Source organism: Mirounga angustirostris, unplaced genomic scaffold (assembly GCF_029215605.1).
Source record: "Mirounga angustirostris isolate CCGP_5_RB_7025 unplaced genomic scaffold, mMirAng1.0.hap1 SCAF_1, whole genome shotgun sequence".
In the NCBI taxonomy this organism is placed as follows: Eukaryota; Metazoa; Chordata; class Mammalia; order Carnivora; family Phocidae; genus Mirounga; species Mirounga angustirostris.
Window position 1 is genome coordinate 16,782,943 of NW_026991709.1, and position 21,901 is coordinate 16,804,843.

The 21,901-nt window shown below is 36.4% G+C and overlaps 1 long non-coding RNA gene across 1 annotated transcript; it reads left to right on the top strand.

Moving 5' to 3' along the window:
* The first annotated feature begins 2,000 nt into the window (after window positions 1-2,000).
* On the top strand, window positions 2,001-20,351 carry LOC123863248 (uncharacterized). The gene is made up of 4 exons (XR_006795487.1): window positions 2,001-2,142; window positions 4,800-4,912; window positions 13,622-13,680; window positions 18,136-20,351. It is a non-coding gene; the product is annotated as an uncharacterized LOC123863248 (long non-coding RNA).
* The last annotated feature ends 1,550 nt before the right edge of the window (window positions 20,352-21,901 follow it).

The following is a 21,901-nucleotide window of genomic DNA, read 5'->3' on the forward strand; positions in this document are numbered from 1 at the left end:
CCCTCTCTCCCTGCCCCCGACCTTCCATCCAGGGAAAGAGACTAATCTGATGCAAATCTGGAGACTTGGATTGCACGCAGTTTTTAGTATGTGTGCGATCATGGTGTATAGCTTCAAGGTGAAGGGTCCAGGCTCTAGGATTTCTCATTGTCCTTTTCTTTTTTATATCATGTTGCAGAATTGTTAAGCTAAGTCAGGGATTCCTCTTAAATTTTGGTGGTCTTTCTTTGACTCTCATGCTGTGTATGTGTGGTTAAATAGACTCCAGCCGTATCTTTCTCTCCCATGCAGGTACCCCAGAGCCTGATGATCTCAATATTTCTAATGTGGTGGTCTTAGGGTAATGAGGATGCTTAGAAAGTTCCTTTCAGACTTAAAGCCTAAGCCAGGAGCTTCCATTTATGTTTTATTTTTTTTAAAGATTTTTTTTTATTTATGTATTTGAGAGAGAGAGAGAGGCAGAGAGGGACAAGCAGACTCTATGCTGAGCACAGAACTGATGCGGGGCTCTATCCCATGACCCTGAGATCATGACCTAGCCAAAATCAAGAGTTGGACACTTAACTGACTGAGCCAACCCAGGAGCTCCCACTTATCTTTTAACCAGGGTTATTAGTTAGAGATTCCAGCAACCAATAGCATGACACTCTTGCGCCTGTTCTGTTTTGATCCTTGGCTATCCTACTTAATAACCATGTGGAAGAGATTGTTGGGAGTTACATAGGATTTAAGTTTTCCTGGCCTCCTCTATTGGTCAGGTTCTCCAGAGAAAGAGGAACAATAGGAGATTGCTTATGAGGAACTGGCTGATGCAATTATGGAGGCTGAGAAGTCCCATGATTTTCCATCTGCAAGTTGGAGACCCAGGACATTTGGTGATGTAATTCATTCTGTGGCAGAAAGGCCCGAGAACTGGGGAGGCTGACCGGTATACATCCTCGTCTGAGGGCAGGAGATGAGAAGGAACACTTCAGCTGAATGACTGAGAAACACACAAAAAAATGGGGATTAATTCCTCCTTCCTCTGCCTTCTGTTCTATTCATGCCCACCTTACACTGGTGAGGGCAATCTACCTTCTGAGTTCACTGATTCCAATGTTCGCGCCCGGGTGGCTCCGTCGGTTAAGCTCAGGTCATGATCTCAGAGTCCTGGGATCCAGCCCCCACCACCCCCTTGGCCTCGGGCTCCCTTCTCAGTGGGGAGTCTGCTTCTGCCTCCCCCTCTCCCACACCACTCCCACTTATACTGGTTCTCGCTCGCTCTCTCTCTCGAATAAATAAGTAAAATCGTAAAAAAAAAAAAAAAAAGTTTAAAAAAATGTTCATCTCTTCTGGAAACACTCTCACAAAACACCCAGAGATAATGTTTAATCTGGGCACCCTGTGGCCAGCTAGGTTGACACATAAAATAGCCATAATACCTCCTGACTGCAAAGTAATTGTAATACCATCAAAATTCCTCCCTGACCTCTAAAATACTTTAGACCCCTTAATGAGAAGTATGATACGCATTTATAGGCCTATGTCTATATTGGCTTTTGCCACCTGAGGACAGGTGTGTCATTCTTATATCTCAGGCAGCTGGTACTGTGCTTGTACACATACTCTTTATTTAATGAGTGATGACCTAATTCTAAGTATGTTATGTTGACAATATATTGTTCAGGTATTTAGAGCATTTTTAAAGGTAGCATTTAATTGAGCATGTACTATATGTCTTAAAAAAGCATTATACTCATTTAGAGATAAGGAAATTGAGGCCCTATAAGGGGTTTGTCCAAGTTGAGAAGCAGAGTTGAGGTTCGCATGGGGGTACGTGCAACTCCAGAGCTAGCTCCTGGCAAAACACCACCGCCTCTAAGCTGGCTCAGGTACAGAGGGCGATTTCTAGTTCTCTTCCTTGCCCAGGCAACATTATCTCATGTGAATCAGTATCAGTTTTCCTGGCTCTGGGTAGCAACTTGGCTATTCTTGGTGATGAGATATTTTGGTCTGGTGACTGTCCTGAAGGCATACTCAACTAAAAAATATGCTCATCAATAATAAGTATCTCCCTTATCATGCTGTTTATTTACTAAAGCTTTGGAGTTAAAATGAGAGAGGAAAAGGGGGCAGGAAATCAAGAAATCTAAAGGATGCAAGGTAAGTAGAGACATTTGCAAGGAAGAAACTGACTTCCATCTTTCTATTAATATATTTTAAGATATATATTATATATACTAAGTAAATTATACTAACAGTGTTATATTAACTATATTATACTAAATACATTATATTAAATACATTAAATACATATAATGTAGTATAATATAATTATATATAATAAGATATTGAATTATAATACACAATAAAAAATAAATCTTTGTATCCTCAGTCTGGTCATTTTTGCATGGGAGGGGTCAAAAGCCAAGTCTCCCCAGGAGGAATTAAGTAATAATTACTGGGATATAAATACTGGAATACTGACTGGAATAGTCGAGGAAGAGAAAAAAAAGCCAATTATGTCCTGTACTTTCCATTATATAGGATCTTAATCACAACTGGGCTTAGCAACTTTAGGATATTCCTCTCTATAGTTAGGATCAACTAATGGGATATAGAGAATTGGTTTTTATTGTTGCAAAAATATTGCTAATTTGACCAAGTCTTCTTAGTTTAATTTGAGTCGTTCTAAAGAAGCAGTGCAAGACAGTAGCAGAATTTTGTTATTATGTATTTATTTTGTTAATGATCGAGATAGGTTTGAATATCTTGTTTCAATCCTTCAAAGAGATTGCAGCAATTCATTAGATATAAAGTAATAAAACAAAATAAGGAAAAAAAGAAAATAATAATTTAGGCCCATAGAAAATAGAGTTAGAAGATACAAAGAACATATCAGGAAATGTCTGTGGAAGGATATAAACATGCTATAATTTCCTAAATAGTTACTGAAATTAGGTCTACAGGTTTAGCTTTCTGAGCTCTCTGGCAGTCAAAGAAGAAAAAAGAAAATAGATTCGTTTCAAATTTTATATTATCCAGGAAAAAGCATTCGTTTAGTTGTTGCTAGTATGAAAACCTTATCTAAGCCTTATTGTTTGTGCATGTTCTCAGAGATTTCTCAGTGAATGCTTATGATGTACAATGTGCAGCCAGTTTGCTCATGTGCTCCCCAGGGGTTTTTCCCTCTTCTAGGAAGATTTCCCTGAACCAGATGTTCACACCTCTGGGTACCATGGAACACAGCACAAATGGGTCATGGCCATCAAGTCCCATTTGGGATCATGTTGACAGAAACTTTTCATCCTGAGATAAGGAAACCAAGGTTGATCTTTGTCTTCCTGTTGTTCCTTTTCTCCTGGAGTTCTAGATAATTATGAGCTACAGTATGCCCCATCCGCTGCAGTTGCAATGTGATGAAATTTTGCCTATTGACTGCCATCCTCAAATGTATGACTTTTGTGAACTGGGATTATTTTTGTTCCTTCCGGGGAACACTTCATATTTGAAATCTCTTTAAAGCTAGAAAACATAGCAAAAAGAAGCAATCTAGTCCTAAAATATACAAAATTTTCTTGGGGCGCAGGAAGAAGACAGGAAAATATGTCCCAAAACAAAACTCAATTTTCCTTGTCACATACCAGAGAAAGATATCTTTTTTTTACAGGTGGGCAATTAGATTATAGGAATTCCAGGGCATCAAGAATCACCCCCCTCCAAAAAAAAAAATCCTTTAATTCTAAAATATTTCTTCTCCTCAGTAGCTGAGGGTTCAATTATTTTCAATTTATATTTCATTGGCCTTCAAATCATTAACACCTTAGTGTGGAAATATTGTTCAACCAGTGAATTTGCTCAGAAAATAACTTGGGTATAATGAAAGACAAATGACATATTAAATATATTTTGGTTGGGAAGAAGTTGGAAAAAGAAGATTTAGAATCCAGCTTATTGCATAATAGTTGAACCCTCAATTACATGAAAGCTCAGCCAGGGGTCTGATTAGTATGTGATTCAATGTCAGATGTATGAATGGTGAAAATTGTTGTGATTACTTCATATCTCTTGTAAGACCAAACTTATAAACACATTTGAGAATTTTGGACCATCCCTAAGCATTTTTAGATGTCCTTATAAGAGAACACTTATTTTTTTATTTTTAACTAGAGTTAGAAGTCAATTAAAGAAACAAATGGTAGAGTGTATGACCTTACGTTATATATAAGTTAAGTATATTGTTGGCCTTAAGTCAAAATCACTTTTCTAAAAATACATATAATATAAATCCTTTCTCCAAAAAACACAACAAAAACCCTTTAAAATAATGTGCTAAGTTATATTAAATTTACTTGGTCTAAAAATGACTTATTTTACCTCTCTGTTCAGGAATATCTAATAAGTACAGTGAGTTACACATAGTAGATCCTCATTTATGTATTCAGAATAAGGATAGGCTTCCATAATACTTTTCTGTCTCCTTTAATAGTAAACTGTATCATACGAAAAATCTATCCTGTATGGAACATGGCTGATTATTGACAGTCACACACACACACACACACACACACACACACACACCCCACACGCATTTCACCTAAAGATCTAATCATCTGTAGGCTGCCTATATAATACAGAAAATCATGACATTGTATGTGCATGATAAATGTAAATTAAACAGTTTTCCCACAGTAAGTTGTATAGTCATCTGGCTTTGGTAACTTTGATAACCACTGAATGGGAATAAAACAAGATTTCAAAAGTGGAAATATGTGCAATTTTGAGAGGAGCTAAGAAACACAATTTCTTTTTCCCTTTAGCAGGCCCACAGCCAAGCCATTGAGAGACAAGCCCTTGGGAAACAAATTAGCTCACGTACCTCAAGTGCTCCTGGAGCTTTCCCACAGTACCTCTTGGCCAGTGCTTCGACAAGGTAATTTACCATATCTCTGAGTGTCGCACTCCCAAGGGCACATTCATCTTGCCTTCCCAGAAGCAGGTTGAGGTCTGGAGTTTCATGTTTATGATCTTCAAGTATATTTTGGCTAGCAGAATGAGAGACGCAGTTGTGTTTTCAGTAAACTCATCCATTACCTTGACTTCAGAGCTATTGAATTCATACTACTTGATGAAAATAATCAACTTCAAATGAGAGACGAACCTAAAATACGGTTATACCATCAGAGGTCTACCTGTGATGGGAAATAAAAATCAAATCATCTGGGCATTGCCAAGTAAAATGAGAGTTAGTAAAAAAGAAATATGTAATTTTAGAGTCATCATATATGATGAAATACTGGAAGGGAGCTCTCTTTATTTAGGTTTGTGTTAGTACCAACCGGACTGTCTTTTCAAAATCTGTGAATCTCATTAGTGGAAGGATGAAAGTAGCCTGCAGGGCATTTATGGAAGATTTTGGAAGCTGGTGTAGTGTTTGAAGAATTTACATATACCTATGAATGTTTTGGGGAAATTGTTGATCAAAGGCATCTAAAATGTGAACCCCAAAGAGAGAAATGAATAAAATTATTTAAAAGTTTGGTCAGGAAGAAAGTGGGGAAAAATTAACTAGATAAGAAGTATTTATTGATAAAATAACTTTTAAAAGTATAATATGCATATTTTTAAAATCATGTTCCATCTAAACTTACTAAAACTGGAAATAGAATAAGAGAAATATAATAAAATATTAGTTATAGACCACAACACTCTTTTTAGTATTAGAACTTTTCTTTTTCCCAATGTACTCTCCATTTAGGGAATTCATGGCTGCCAGTCTGTACTTAGAAATCTACTCCTTTTTTCTCCTAATCCATTATATGTAGTTGAACTATATATGTCAAAACACATATTTACAGAAATGATTGTATTGTAGGCAAAAGAGTGACCTGCAATGTTGTATTTTATTTTTTTTTCTGGCACAAACAACTACTTCATGATAGATACAATCACTTCTTATATCTTACTTTCCTGCTTTTTCTCTCACTTTGAATTATTTTTTCTTGTATTTCTGATGACAGTACCTTTTACATTTTAATTATTGGATTGTTCATCATGCATGGTTGCTCTGATCTTGGTCATTATGATCTCAAATAAGGGAAGTTAAAATGGATTTTTGGGGTGCCCATGGCAGCTCTGGAATAACCACTAAGGGTATTAGTGGAAGTGGAAAAAATCAGAGGTTAAGGCAGGCTCTAGATTTATGATTTATGTACCTGTTTTGGAGATTCTGATCCATGGCAGAAAAGCAGTGAAATATAAACCTTGGTCTTGGTGGAGAGAGAGAGAGGGGGAGAGAGAGGGAGGGAGAAAGAGGGAAGAGGCAGTGGGTGAAGGTTTAAGCATGAATTAGAAAACAAAGAATTTTAAATTTAAAGTAAAAATACGTTCAGATAATTTTTGAGCAAAATCTAATAATTTAGTAAATTGAACTGAAACATTTGCAGTAAAAAATCTACAGTGATAGGCTGAATATTTGATTTCTTCCAAGTCAAGCAAATCAAATAGGACATGAAAGCCAACAAATAAGGAGTGACCTGAAAGTCTGTTTTTAGAGTAGTGTAATACCGCTGAGTTTGTACCTTGCCAATATAGGGTTCTAGTACGTCTCATTCTACTTTAGAACATCTGCATCCATGTCATCAAGAAGACAATATAGCAGTATTGTCTCAAAGGATTAGTGTAATTGTATTAGTTTTTATTTAGTCACATTTTTGGCTTTTCTCACATTTGATTTTTTTGGATAAAATTTCTTTCAATATAAATCATACTAAGTTATTCTTTGGATGGCAATGACAAGAAACTTGAATTGTGTTGAGTGCGGCACAATGTCACGTAACACCTCATCCTTAAAAAGACAATCCCGGTTCAGGTCTTCAGTCTTTCTTGCTTTGTTCATTGCAGTCACTGGGCTCTTTTCTATCCATGCATCCTCTTTCCCCTCCACTGGCTGCCATATTGATTTTTCAAATGTAAATTTAATTATGTCACTCTCCTTGAGAAAGTTTTTAAGTGATAGCTTATAATCCACAAGATAATAGGACAACTTAGATTGGTATGCAAGGCCCTGCAGGGCTCAGCTCATCTGCCTCCATTCTCTTGATCCTCTCCACATTGGCTGTGCCCCAAACACATCATGTCATGCTATTTCCTTGGCCAGGGCAGCTCTGTATCTTTGCTGTTCCATTATCTCCTACTCTCCCTTCAAGTTCAAATGTTAACTTTTCCAATTCACTGAGAAATCCCGTTAAGCACTCCCTTTTCTCTCCCTGGCACCTCATATGTAACCCAATGAGAAGACCAGTTATTATTGTTTTGAATGTCTTGCTAATACAGCACTTTAATATAAAGGCCCTTTAACAATTGCTTGCTGAAAGAAAGAATGGGTGACAAAACATATAGGTGTTCTGTAAACATCAAGGGCATGGGACGTTTTATTGCTGTCTTCCACCAGGCTACTGAAAACCTTTGAGCTCACACACATAATACAATGGATATCCTCCTATGGCCAGAAATTCTATGACCAGATCTTGTCCTACAGTGGAAAGGCCTCTGAAGAACAGGTTAATCCCCCATTTGTGGATTATCCACGGATGGTGCACTTTGGTTTGAAAACATTTGAAAACTTAATGTAACCCCTTTATTATATGCATGATGGAAATCAAGCCCAGAGATGAAGACAATTTCCTAGAACAGCTTAAATGAGAGGAGGGATAGGACTCAATCAAACTGTCCAGATACCCAGTCAGATAATCCTTATAACATATAGCAAGCTCTTTAGTGTGCAAACCAACCAACCAACCAAACCAAACCAAAACAAAACAAAACAAAAAACAAAAACCCAAATCCACCAATAGTTCTTTTATTATTTTTATTCACTTTGTTTACTTATCTATTTATTTATTGTTATTAAATACCTACTATCACTATGTTCAAGACATCATGCTAGGTGTTATGGGTACAGAGGCAGATTGCTTGCGGATTCTGCTCTTCAAGTATTCACGCTTCAGTTCTTACCTGTCTCCTTTTTCTCCCCTTACCATTTATCCTTCCATTCTACCTAAGGAGGCTCTGTCTGAGGGGACTTTGGCTAAATTCTCTAAGTGAATTAAGTGATGGAGGAGAACAAACACGGGACTGGGCATTGTAGTCCAGACTCTACCTCTAAGATTTGAGGCCCTAGTAGTCACTTCACCTTTCTGAGCGTTGGTTCATAAATCTAAGTAGTCACAGTGATCTCTACTCTGCCTCTGCATAAGCCATTTTGAGAAGCAAATGATGGATATGCTGCATCTCGAAGCCATTGACTTTGGAGCCAGGATAGTTGGTTTGAATCTCTGCTCGATTACTTATTAGGTGTGTGACTGTGTCTCCTCATGTTCAAAATGGGAGTTATATTATCCACCTTAACTTGTTAGGGTTAGCAATATTGTAAGTAGAGATAAAGGTCTGACATTTAAGACATTATCAATTAATATAAGTCTTGTTATTTTCAGATATGTTTGCGGGTACTTCATGCATCTGAAATTTCTGTAAACACTTAAGAAATTATTTCCCCCAGACACATGCTAACTAAAGCATGCCATTTAGGAGATGATTGGTACACTAGTGGTGTAAGGATGTTTCCCATAATTCCACACCTTTGCTACAAAGATCAGCAAGGATGCTGTTTATCCAGCAATGGCTGGGAGCTTGAGGCTATGTGACATGAGAGCTACTCTGGAGTAAATTGTCATGTTCAAAAAATAAAGAATGAGTCAGACCATGCCTAATTCCACAGGAAAGAGATTAGTTGCAGCAGAAAACATGTGGAGTTAATTTGGTTAGAAAGGAAATATTAACATCTTGAATTCCACAAAGACTCCTACCCTTGGAGTTTGTTGGATGATTTACAGAGCTCCGTTATAGATCTTCATAAATGCAGTGGGTACATAATAAAAGGGCAAATCAAGGATTTCTATTGTTACAGTGAACGTTTGTGTTTTGTATACATTCAAAACCTTATCCCACATATGTAGCCTTTACTGATACAGAGCCTAGGGATTCTTGAGGGAATTGAAACAAGAAGTGATGTTACATAATGTTCTTTCGAGTTCCATTTTGGCTAAATTTTGAAATCTGATTTTTAGAATAATGTATATTTGGAATGAATAGTAAGTTTCTACAATATGGAAGTCAGCTGTAGCTGGAATAAATGGATCCTTCACTAATTTAAGGTCCCCACTGACCACTAATTTTTTTGTCATTCAGAGCTTGAAATTTGCTTTTTGTAATAGTTCCTGAAATTTCAATGATTTTTCATAGTTAGGGAGATCGTTGTCTTCATCATTTGTATTTTCTTTCATGTTTGACACAGGAAAAATAGAATTTGTTTCTATCTAATTCTATCTGTAGACTTCTCCCCCAAACCTCTGTTTTACTCTGCTTCTTGCTTTTTGCTTTGGGACTTTTCTTTCTTTCAAAACTTAGATAGAAGTCATCCTTCCTCAGATACATCATCAGCATTTTTTAAAAGAAACTTCTGCGGGTGATTGTAAAAGGATCCTTAAGGACACAATACTGGAACAGATAAATAAATTAGGATCTTAGAGATAACTGAATCAGGACCATTCTGCTATAATTTAGGTTATCTCTAAAACTAGTTACATTACAAAAATTATCTAATTTATCTTACATTTCCCAAATAGTTTTCTACATTATCTTTAGACCTTAGCATGTAGATCCAGGGTAATTAGATCTTTTGCTGGATTTTTTAAAAATACAGTCTTAAGAATACATTTTTCAGTTGCAAAATGCTTCCTTACAAACATTTTGAAATTAATTTGTTATAATCAAAAAATGTATATTTTTAAAGCATTAAAAGTATAGACTCATATTTTTTTCTTAAGTTCCTGAAGTTTAAAATCTAAAAATCTTAGAAAAGTGTATTTCAATTGCACTGTGCAATGATATTGCATATATATATTTATACTGGCCCTGTGTAGGCAAAAGTCCAAAATGCATAAAAAAGATGTGTTACATATATATACATATGATATACAACTATATATTCACACTATATACATACACATAGGTATACAAATGATTTGGAAATTTTCACAATCCAAAATAAATAGTTTTACATTTGTATTTATGTCAATTACAATAATTTTGCTTTACTCTGAATTCTCGAATTAAACCTTAAAAATTGTTACTTATTGGGGCGCCTGGGTGGCTCAGTCGGTTAAGCATCTGCCTTTGGCTTAGGTCATAATCCCAGTGATGTGGGAGAGCTAGGTTCTTGTCTTGTGGAGTCAAAGAATGAATCTCGAGGACAACAGAGTGAGTAAAGCGATAAAGTTTATTAAGTGAAGTTACAGAAAAAGCTAAGAGTGAAAGGGGTCCCAACAGGGTTGCCCATGAGGGCCTTTAGGGCTGGTCTTCTATAGAAAGCTAACCAGGGAACTTAAATCCTTTTAACATTTCTACTGATATTACCATTGAGCAAGGACTAGTGATAACACCATCAATGGCTTACTTCTTTTTTAGGGTCTGTTATTCCTTGTTGGTCACAGGTGATTATCATAAAGACAAACACCCCACACGACCCACCCCACATGCCTAGGGTAAGGTGGTCCTAGGGTAGGGTGGTCTGATTTGTCCCCTTATCTCTGGTTTCCCACACCTCCACATTTTTGGGATTTCAGTGAGCCTGATCACGTAGCCCCCTGTCTATCTCTCCCTACCTAGTCTCACCTGTCCCTTGCCCACCAGGGTCCTGGGATCGAGGCCCGCATCGGGCTCTCTGCTCAGCAGGGAGCCTGCTTCTCCCTCTCCCTCTGCCTGCTGCTTCCCCTGCTTGTGCTCTCTCACTCTCTCAAATAAACAAACAAACAAATAAATAAATAAATAAAATCTTTAAAAATTGTTACTTTTTATTAGTGCTTATGAATCAGGCTCAGGCTTATCCCTGTAAACCCAGGCCCAGGGACAAAGTAATTCAAGGTCCTACAGCTTCTGAAAGGCAGAGCAAGGATTACATTAACTCCTTGACCTTAATCATGACACAATTTTTTTGTTGTTTGTTTTGTTTTTACACAAAGTGCCTTATCTTAATCAAAGGGGTGTAATAGAAAACACTTTTAGGAACTCAAAAACAGGAGCAATAAGTCCGAACGGTTTATATCAATAATACATAATGAACAGTAAATATAGCTATTCCTCATTTTAAGCAAAGGGTATTATTTCATGAAACAGAAAAACTGGGTTGAGATGAATACTTTCACAGTTGAAATCATTGTTGGTATTTCTCAGATGGCCATTAGGATCTAGGCAGAAAAACCAAACTATGTTAGGTTAATTGATACAGGAAAATGGTTAAAGCTGCAAGTGAGGCCACCCAGAAATTAACGACAGCAGGAAGCTGTTGTCACCCTCGGACTGGAAGGGCAATAGAAACAGGTGGCGTTACCAGAGTCCAGAAGTCAGGGCTGCCTCACAGCTGTTGCATTCGTGACGGATTTCTATTTTCCGTCGCGGAGGCTGCAGCCTCCGAGGAACCAACTACAACCAGAGACACCACAGGAGCACAGAGAACAGGGAAGAGCCTGCTTCTCCTTCCTCTACCATTCATCACTGGTTCCAGTCTCCCACGGCAGCCCCCACCTGGAAGCCAGAGGGCAAGGGCTCCCCACCCTCACCCAATGGGGTTTCCTGTAAAATGCAGCAAAACAGAAGGAAGGGTATGGATCTCAGAGAAGACGGTCCAGCTATCCTCCCTCTTTCTCAACCCACCAGGTGTAATGGGATGGTTTTGCATAAATCATTGAACTACTATGAAACTGCTTCCTTATGTAGAAAAAAAATACTACTTGCTATTTGTGCCTCTCAGGATGATTGAGAGAAGTAAATGTGATGGTGAGTTTGAATTATTCATCTATATAAGGCCTGATATAAATACAAAATACAAACTTTTACTATGTTTGTATGCAACAAACATAAAAATTCTTGCTCTATTGATAAATTAGCTATAGGAATAATTTCCAATGCAACACACACACACACACATACACATCCCTGAGGTGCCTTTCCAAGCCATGTGACTGGGGAAAGCTTTTATTGATGACTTTATAGTAATTGTAGGAAGATATAATTAACTCTGATTAATGTTGGAATTTAAGATTTTATATAATTATACATTTATATATGTTAAAGTAATCAAACAAGGAAGCAATTAGACTGAAGTGTTTTTGTTTTTTTTTTTAAAGATTTTATTTATTTGATAGAGAGAGACACAGCGAGAGAGGGAACCACAAGCAGGGGGAGTGGGAGAGGGAGAAGCAGGCTTCCCGTCGAGCAGGGAGCCCGATGCGGGGCTCAATCCCAGGACCCTGGGATCATGACCTGAGCTGAAGGCAGACGCTTAACGACTGAGCCACCCAGGTGCCCCTAGACTGAAGTGGTTCTTATGCCTTAGTAGCCCATGTAAGCAAACCAAAACCTAAGCCAGGGTCAATGCGCTGGATTCTGAGACAATGAAACTTAGAAAAAATAATCACAAGCGGTGAAATAGGTTTTCCCAAATGAGACAAAGGCTTAAGCTATAGCCAATCAAATCATTCCCTTGCTTTGCTTCAGTTTCTTCTGTATAAAAACCTTGTCTTTGGCTCCCATCAGTGGAATGCTCCTAGCTCCCTTTGGTTCGGTGCTGGCTTATTCGAATCAATGTATGCTCAAATAAACTTTCAAAATTTTAATGTGCCTCACTTTCTCTTTTACCATATATAAAAGATATATGGAAATATATTTGACAAAAGATAAAGTAAAAAAAATATAAAACTACATGTATACATGTATTTTTACTTTGACACCTAATATGAGGGTCCTATTTGATACAATATACTAATTTAATATTAATATTTTGGGGGAGATATTTTTTTTTAAATGACATGTAAATTTTGATATCCCAATTGGATTAAGTTAAACCTTCTTTGAGAACATATTAATACTGTGGAAACACTTCCTGGATAATTTATACTGGCCCTGTGTAGGCAAAAGTCCAAAATGCATAAAAAAGATGTGTTCTTTAGGTTGATAATGTCGCTTTTGTATTTATTTATTTATTTATTTATTTATTTATTTATTTATTTATTTTTTAAAGATTTTATTTATTTATTTGAGACAGAGAGAATGAGAGAGAGAGAGCATGAGAGGGAGGAGGGTCAGAGGGAAAAGCAGACTCCCTGCCGAGCAGGGAGCCCGATGCGGGACTCGATCCCAGGACTCCAGGATCATGACCTGAGCCTAAGGCAGTCGCTTAACCAACTGAGCCACCCAGGCGCCTGCTTTTGTATTTAATGAGAACTTTAAATGCATTTTTACATAGAATCGCAGGACCCTCTAGTAATATCAAATTATATCCACAATGAATTATAAATACTATTTGTACTTAAGTTAAAATCAAATGTCATAAAGTAACTTTTCTCTTTTAAACAGAGTTAAATAAATTTGAACATACAATAACACTTTTAAAGCAAAGAAACAGCTTACAGTGCCTTCATAATACCTGATCTAGCACTAAACCCGACTCTTGCAGAAGAGCCAAAATGTCAATGTTGCAGCTCACTCCAGTACAAGCTAAAGTGATACTTTTTTTTTTTACCAGAAATGTATTGGCAAGAAGACCGTGGTTGGGGAGAGAAGTCCCAGAGATGGGCAAGCCAGGTAAACAAAAAAAAAAACCATGGATACCATGGTACCAGAGAAATTTATTTCTGATAGTTCTGGAGACTGGGAATCTGAGATCAGGGTACTAGCCTGGGTAGGTTCTGATGAGAGCCCTCCTCTGGGTTATAGACCTCTTGAATCCTCACATGGTAGAAAGGGTGAGAGAGCTCTTTGGGGTCCCTCTTATAAGGGCACTAAACCCATTCATGAAGCCTCCACACTCACAAACTAGTCACCTCCCAAAGGCCCCATCTCTTATACCAGCATCCTGGGGGGGGGGTAAGATTTCAACACATGCAATTTGAGGTGACACAAGAGTCTATTGCACAGTCTGTGGTACTTGTTGTATCAATTTGGAACTGAATAATGGGTAGATGCTCGAGGAGTTTTGAAGTGCATGCTAGAAAAAGCCTGGATTATTATGAGCAGAATGTTGGTAGAAATACGGATATTAAACACCATTCTTGTGAAGTCTTGGGAAAAAAAAAGTGAGGAATAGGTTATTAGAAATTTCAGGAAAAGTGATCCTTGTTCTAAATTGGCAAGGAACTTGGCTGAATTGTGATCAAGTGTTTTGCAGAAAGTAGAAGCCATAAAATTGGATGGTTAGCAGAGGAGATTTCTAAGCAAGTATTGAAGGTGCGGCTTGGATCTTCCTTACCGCTTATAGTAAAATGCGAAAGAAGAGAGATGACTTGTGGAAAAAAATTGTTAGGCAAAAAGGGACCAGAACTTGGAAATTTGGAACACTCTCAATCTATAAATATTCAAAAAATGAGAAGGCTTGTTCTGAGAACACTAAGGGTGTGGCCAAACAACCATTTGATAAAGCGATTATGTGTGTGACTCATGGACTTACTCAGCCATCTCGGTAAGAAGCCAGGAATAGAGATGGGATTATACTGGTTCAGTCACCGCCAGTTGGGGTTGAAGCGGACAGAAAATGTGAGACAAAATGAAGGAAAGCCATTGGACTTTTTAGATCCTACAGGATTGGACCAAAGAGTTATTTGACTGTGGATGTGCACTATTCTTCAAAAAAGGGAAGAGTGACCCTAAAGGAAATTTGGAGATCATCAAGTCTATCCTCTGAGTTCCAAAGGGTGGGACCATTGCTTCAGTATTAACAGGCCACATGGCCTTTAACTGCAGCCTTTGGGGTTGGACCACCCTGCAAATCCTTGGAGGTGGGGCTTCCATAGAGCTTTGAGGGCATGCCCCCACAAGGCAGAGACCCCAGCAACTAACCCCTGGCCCCATGGTTTCTGTAGATAACACCACTGCCTCAGTGGCTTGGGAGAACTGGGTATTTAGCCAAAATGGGTTGTTCTTAAGCCTTAGGATCTAATGGAATTTACCTTGTAAGGTTTTGGACTTACTTGAGACCCATCACCTCATTTTTCTTTCCAGTTTCTCCCTTTTGAAATGGGAATGTCTATCCTTTACCTGTCTCACCACTGTATTCTGGAGGCACATAACTTGTCTGCTTTCACATGTTCACAGCTGAAGACATATTTTGCTTCAGGATGAATCCTACCTTGAGTCTCATCCATACCTGATTTAGGTGATATTTTGACAGCAATTTGGACTTTAGACTTCAGAATTGATACTGCAATCCATTAAGTTGTTGGGAGCTGTTAGGGTGGAATGAATATATTTTCTGTGCAAGAAAGACATGAATTTTGGGGGACAGGAATAAAATGTTATGTCATAGATTGTGTTTCCCCAAATTCATATGTTGAAGCCTTAATTTCCAACGTGACTATATTTGGAGATAGGGTTTTCAAAAGGTAATTAAGGATAAATGTGGACAATTGTCACCAGTAAGATTGTTGGTTTTATAAGAAGAGGAAAAGTCAGAGTTCTTTTTCTGTCATGTGAGGACACAATGAGAAGGCAGCCGTCTGTAAGCCAGGAAGAAATCTCTTCCCAGAGCTCGAATCAGCCAGAACTTCAATCACAGAATTAAAAGCTCCAGAACTTTGAGAAAATAAATTTCTGTTGTTTAAGCCACCCAATCTAAGGTACTTGCTATGGCAACCTGAGCTGACTAATACAGCCTCCCAGAGTGCCAACCTGCTTTGGAACATGACATGAACAGACAAAAAGTTATATTGTTTTAAGCCAGTAAAAATAGGAATTGTTTGCTAAGGCCGTCAAACTGCTCTGACGAATACGGTAACAGAAGAAAATATATGGAAAGAGAATTAACAAAAGGACACATGGTAACTGCCAGAAAGCTAGAATGAAACAGTCATTTACCATATGAAGCAAGAGATTTACCATAGGATTTAAACATGTAGAATATTATCACGCAGTTTCTTTGACAAAGAAGGTAGTTATAATGTTTCCTCATTGAATTCTGTGAGGAAAGAAATTTGTTTTTTAATTTAGAAATTCTTCAATAAGAATGTCCTACTCATGTGAAAGTCTGAACCAGATTTAGCAATTATGGGTTATAGGACAGTACCAGCTTGTTTTTTCATAGATGTCAAAACAAAAAATGTAGAATAAATTATGAACAGAAGGATGTATCCTAGCAGGCAGATTTCTGGTTTGGGGAATGAAACAGAGGTGGAAGAGTAACAGTCGGCCGAGACACAGCGTACAAATTGTTATTTGAGGTCAGTGCCTGATAAAGAAAGTCAGTTTCAGTCACGGCCACAGTCTTGAATTGGAAAGTTTGTTTTATATCTCAAATAAAAGAGTATATTTTCAATAGTTTTAAAGAGAGGGAATATGCATGACATAGTTGCAGCATTACTTATCTGTTCCCATATTAACATTTTGCTAGAGAAAAACTTGTTTTGTTCATTAGTCTTAATAGGTGAGGCTATGCAAATATGCCCCAAATCTAGAGTAGCAAATATGCTCTCAAATCTTAGTGATTGTATAAATCCAAGTTTGGTAGGCAGAATAGTGGCCCCTCAAGATGTCCATATTCTAATTCCCAAAACCTGTTGTATATGTTAACATGGCGGAAGGGAATCTTCAGATATGATTAAGTGAAGACTCTTGATATGGAAAGATTATCCAGGACTAATCATGAGAGTCCTTATAGGAGAGAGGCAGGAGGGTCAGAGTCAAGAAAGAGATGTGATGAGAGAAGCAGAAGGTGGGGTGAGGTGACCATGAGCTAAGAAACATGGGCAGCCTCTAGAAGCTGGAAAAAGCAAGGAATGAATTGTCCCCTAACGTCTTCAGAAGGAGTGCAGATGGACCAACATCTTGATTTTAGTTCTGTGAGAACCATTTAGATGTCTGGCCTCCAGAGCTGTTAGATAATTTTATTTTTTAAGCCATGAGATTTATGGCAATTTGTTACAGCAGCAATAAGACACTAATACAGCACGTTTATTCCTTTCAACATCACAGTACAATTGCAGCTCTGTTTTTCCCTTTGCAGTGATTCAGGGATGCTGAGGCTCTTCAAATCAGTAGCTGAGTCATATGAGCAGATTTTCAGTTTGCTGCAGAAAGCAGGAGAGGACTGACTGATTCCATAGGAGGTTTTTATGAGCCAGAATTACCTTATATAAATTTCTTCCACCTTCTACTGACTGGAATTCAGTCGTATGTCCCCAGTATAACCAAGAGAGAGTCTGGAAACATAGCTGGTGCACAAAAGAGGGACCTATTTAGTGAATACATAGACTTTTTTTTAGCAGTCATGTATAAAACCCTTTCTTCTCCAAATCCTTTAATGATTGCCATATATCTTCTTAAATTTAATGTTGGAAGGGAGGTAGCTGAAACCAATAAGAATATTGCTCCTTTGGACAAAATTTATTATTTCCTCTCTAGATTTTCATAGGATTTTTTTTTATATTTCCCTCATGATTCATTTTTATCAAAGAATTATTTTAGAAAGAGTATACTTTATAGGTGTTTGTATAGAACACAGTAAATGCTTCAATTGAGTTATGTTACTATTGATATGATATACATATTATATCAATTCGTAGTTTTTAATCTGGAAAAGATTTTCTTCAGTTATTTCAGATTATTGCTTCTTTTTCTTGCTTTTGTTTCTAAATCAGGGTCACTTAAAAAAAAATATATCAGGGTCACTTACATTTCTTAAAACCAGTCTTTGTTCCCTTACTCTTGTAAAATCTTCTATCATTCGATCTTTGTCATGCTTTTTCTCTGCTTTCTGCAATAATTTCTCAAACTTATTCTCAGAATCATATTTTCTGCAATGCCAATTGTATTGACTTAAAGAAATATAGATGTTAAATTTGCAGTTGAACTTGGAGTACATATTATCAGTCATGTTTACTTGATGTCATAAGTGAACTACAGAACTAATAAATAATTTATGGTGTTTATATGAGGATAAAATTAGATAGTGTATGTTAGATATTTAAAGATGAGCCTTCAAGCTCAGAATGGCTGTTGACTCAAATATTATGCACTTGGGAATATGACAATTGTTGATTTTTTTTCTAGGGATAGTGACACAAAGATAAGTAGGACCCTATCCCTATCTTTGGAGTGTAAGAAGAAATGGCAATTTGAAGAGATACAATTGGAAGGATATCATATGTGTTTGGTGTTTGAGTTGACACACAATGTTCATTAGTTTCAAGTGTACAACAAGAGAAGATTTTTATGCTGCATATATTCATTATGTCAAAAAGTCATTAGTGTTGAATTTATAGATAATAATGTGCCCTGGGTTTTTCAAAACTCCTTAGCTGGAAACTGTACAAAAATTAGTCTCTAATAGCAGCTGAAGAGTTTCAATTTGAGTAAAAACTGAACACTTAACTTCTAATTCATTGTTATAACTTGAGAACCATTTTAATGTTCAATCTCCAGTTTTGTTATTTCAGCATTTGTGGGTCACTGGATTTCTTAAAACATTAAAGCAGGTCTCTTGTTATTTTTACTAATTATGATTTAATACAATTGGCAAACTACAAAGTCTAGTTCAGCATATCTAAAATTAGGTGACCCTCTCCCACTGATTTTAATAAATGTGCCAAATTTTTCTCTGAAGCTTATGGATAAATATTGAAGCATGATTTCAAAAAGAGTCATCTAACAATCACCTCTTGGGAAGAATTTTGTTTGAACATCCTGTTTTTTCATATGGTATATATTATAGAACTTGAAAGCAGTATTATAATGACTATTACCTCTTTCAACCAAGGGAAGTAGTTATATAATAAGAACATCAGGTTTTAAAGAAAAAGTCCTGAAGCACTTAAATAAAACAAATTTTCAATAATCTTTGCAACTTTACCCTACACAGAATTATTTTACAGGGGGACTGAAATAAAGTCAAAACAAACATTTTTATAATCATATATGTAATATCAATTCCTCTTTTATTTCTACAAATTGAACTATTTAGTCATTATGACGTTTATTACCTAAGGATTGATGAGAGAAAATCGGGTTCAATCATTTTAGACCTTTTACTATACATAGTAATGATACGAATAACTTGATAAAATTAATAGCTGTTTGAGTATAATTGATTACATTCAATCAGTGTTTCACAATTTTCAAAAACTTACATATGCATACGTCATTTTACCTTTACAACTACCACAAGGAAGATAAGAAAGAAGTTAACATTTTTGTTTTACTCGTGGCCAGAGAATTAAGCAACCTGGCAAAGATCATAAACAAGTTATAGATTTGGGAGTAGGACTACTTCTGTTTATTCTGATAAATAAGATCAATCCCATTAGTCTTTGTCAAAAGAATACCTAGAGAACTATGCAAAAATACATGAGGTCATTTTCTAAACAAATAGTAGTTCTGTCACATTTGTCTTCAAACAATATTCTCAGTTTATCTCATTATGCTGATTTCATTGTTATTGTCTCGTTATGAGACAAAGTCATCTTTCAGTTGAGCTCCTCACAACTTATTTTTATGTAAAACCCAAAGAGGTTCAAATTAGTTCAGGCTGAGTTAGATGTTATCATACCTATATATTTAACATTATAAGAAACTACCAAATTATTTTTCCTAAGCGTTTATACTATTTTGTAATCTCATCAGCAATGTATGAAAAATCCAGTTGTTTCACATTCTTACTCACACATGTTGTTGTCAATTTTTAAGATTTTAGTCATTTTAGTAGATTTTAATTATCTTACTTACGTTTTGATTTGCATTTCTCAGATGAGTAATGATGTTGAATATATTTTCATGCCCGTATTTGTCACTTGTGAATTATCTTTTCTGAATTGTCTTTTAAAATTTTTTGTACATTGTTGAAAAACTGGGTTTGTTTCCTCACTGAATCACTGACTTTTAAGGACTCTTTATATATTATTGATACAAGTGCTTTGTCAAATATATTTGACAAATACTGAAGATATCACCATTTATGACTTGTCTTTTCATTTTGTAACAGCATCTTATAGAGGGCAGAGGTCTTCAGTTTTGCTTAATTCTAATGTATCTTTTTTTTATTGTTGTCTTCTTTTATGGTTTTGCTTTTTATGTCCTTCCTAAGAAATGTTTAGCAGATTTGACAACAAAGCAAAACCTCTAAATACTATGTAATACTTAAATTGCCAAATATTTGAGCTTGAATTTCTTGGTATAGATTAAAAGAAAGAAGATATGTACAGTAGCAACTGTTTAATCTGGTAACAAGTTAATCCTTTCTTTGTTTCTTCCCGAGTAAAACCATTTTCACAAACAATTTACACTGCTATAGAGGTCTTTGTTTATTTATATAGGGAGTGTTTATTTTTCTAAGAAAGTGAACTTTCATCTTTTCTCATATGTGTCATGAAGAACCTGAAGGTTTCTTGAATAGTGGAAGCATATTGGTGCTTTTTTAATCAGCTCAGACTCCAACATTGTACTGTACTTTGCACGTGCACGCTAATCCTCTTAAGGAATGTGGCAGGTCAACAGACAGCAACAAGTCAGAAAAATACCAGAACTACAACATGCTTTACCACTGTCCACACGCAAACTGCTGTCATGGTCACTGAGGGGGGTACATGGCAGGAAAATCTCCCAGGTTTCAATTCTTTATTAGAATAGGATGGCAGTCATCCATATTCAACAACAAAAGTGTGTTCTCTTGGTATTTATCTTGTCCAAGTCTAGAAACTTGGCTACATTTCAGATATGTGTTTTTCTGAAGTGAAACCGACTCCAAATCCTTCCTGTTTAGAAGTATTACAATGAATACAACTCTCTCTAGAATAAATAAAAATAACAGTTCTTCAGCTATGCTGACCCCTCCAATAGCACTTTTGGTTTTGATTGTATATTTTTTTCTGTTTCTTTGTTTTTGTAGAATATAGTCGGACCACCAAATGGATTCAGTATGGCTAACATTTGTAAAACTGAAAAATAATGCTTAACCCCATTCCATAGCCCGAAAGAGAAGCAAGTTTCTTAAGGGAATTTATTCTTAGTGGTTTTGTTTTCTTCCATGTATCTGAGAAGTAACCCATAGAAAATTAAGGTCCCTCTTCCCTCCAAATAGTGGGTAGAAATTTTATATGTGGACCCATATTGGATGATTAGTATGAAATTTCGTAGGACCTGGTTTTTTTAGGGGTAGGGGAATTCTGTAATATGGAATATTTAGAGTGACCATAAATTATCACATCAAACTGATGTTAAAGAATGGCCTGTTTTCCTCAAATAGCTTTCTATAAAATGTTGGGTCGACCATAGATTCTTATAGGATGACTTGAAGCAGGGTTTTTATTGAGGTATCTAATGACCATTCTGGCTTGGCCACCGACTGACTTGGATTTAAAGAGGGTTAGGTTGCTGGAAGATTCTTTCTATATGAATTTCAGGGCCATGCACTAAGAAGTACAAAATTTGTACATAATAAAATTGGTTAACAATGCATCCATTCTGATCCTTACATTGCTTTATTTTTCCCTATATTTTGCTTTTGCCAAATGCAATCAACAAGTAATATTATTTGTGGAGCCTGAGCATATCCCAGAACAGTCACACTGATGCAGTATGTTCTTCCTTTCTTCTACAGAATCAAGAACCCATAGGAAAAAAAAAAAAAAAAAGCAGCCTTTAAAATTCTGCCCTAACTTTTCATTTTCAGTAATTCCCTTATTCACTCATGGCAAATTATTGCTTCCATATTCATATTCTTTAGTTCCCCTGGTGAACCTTCTTGGTTTCTTTTTCTTTTTTCTTTTTTGTTATTTATTTTATTATGTTATGTTAGTCACCATACAATACATCATTAGTTTTT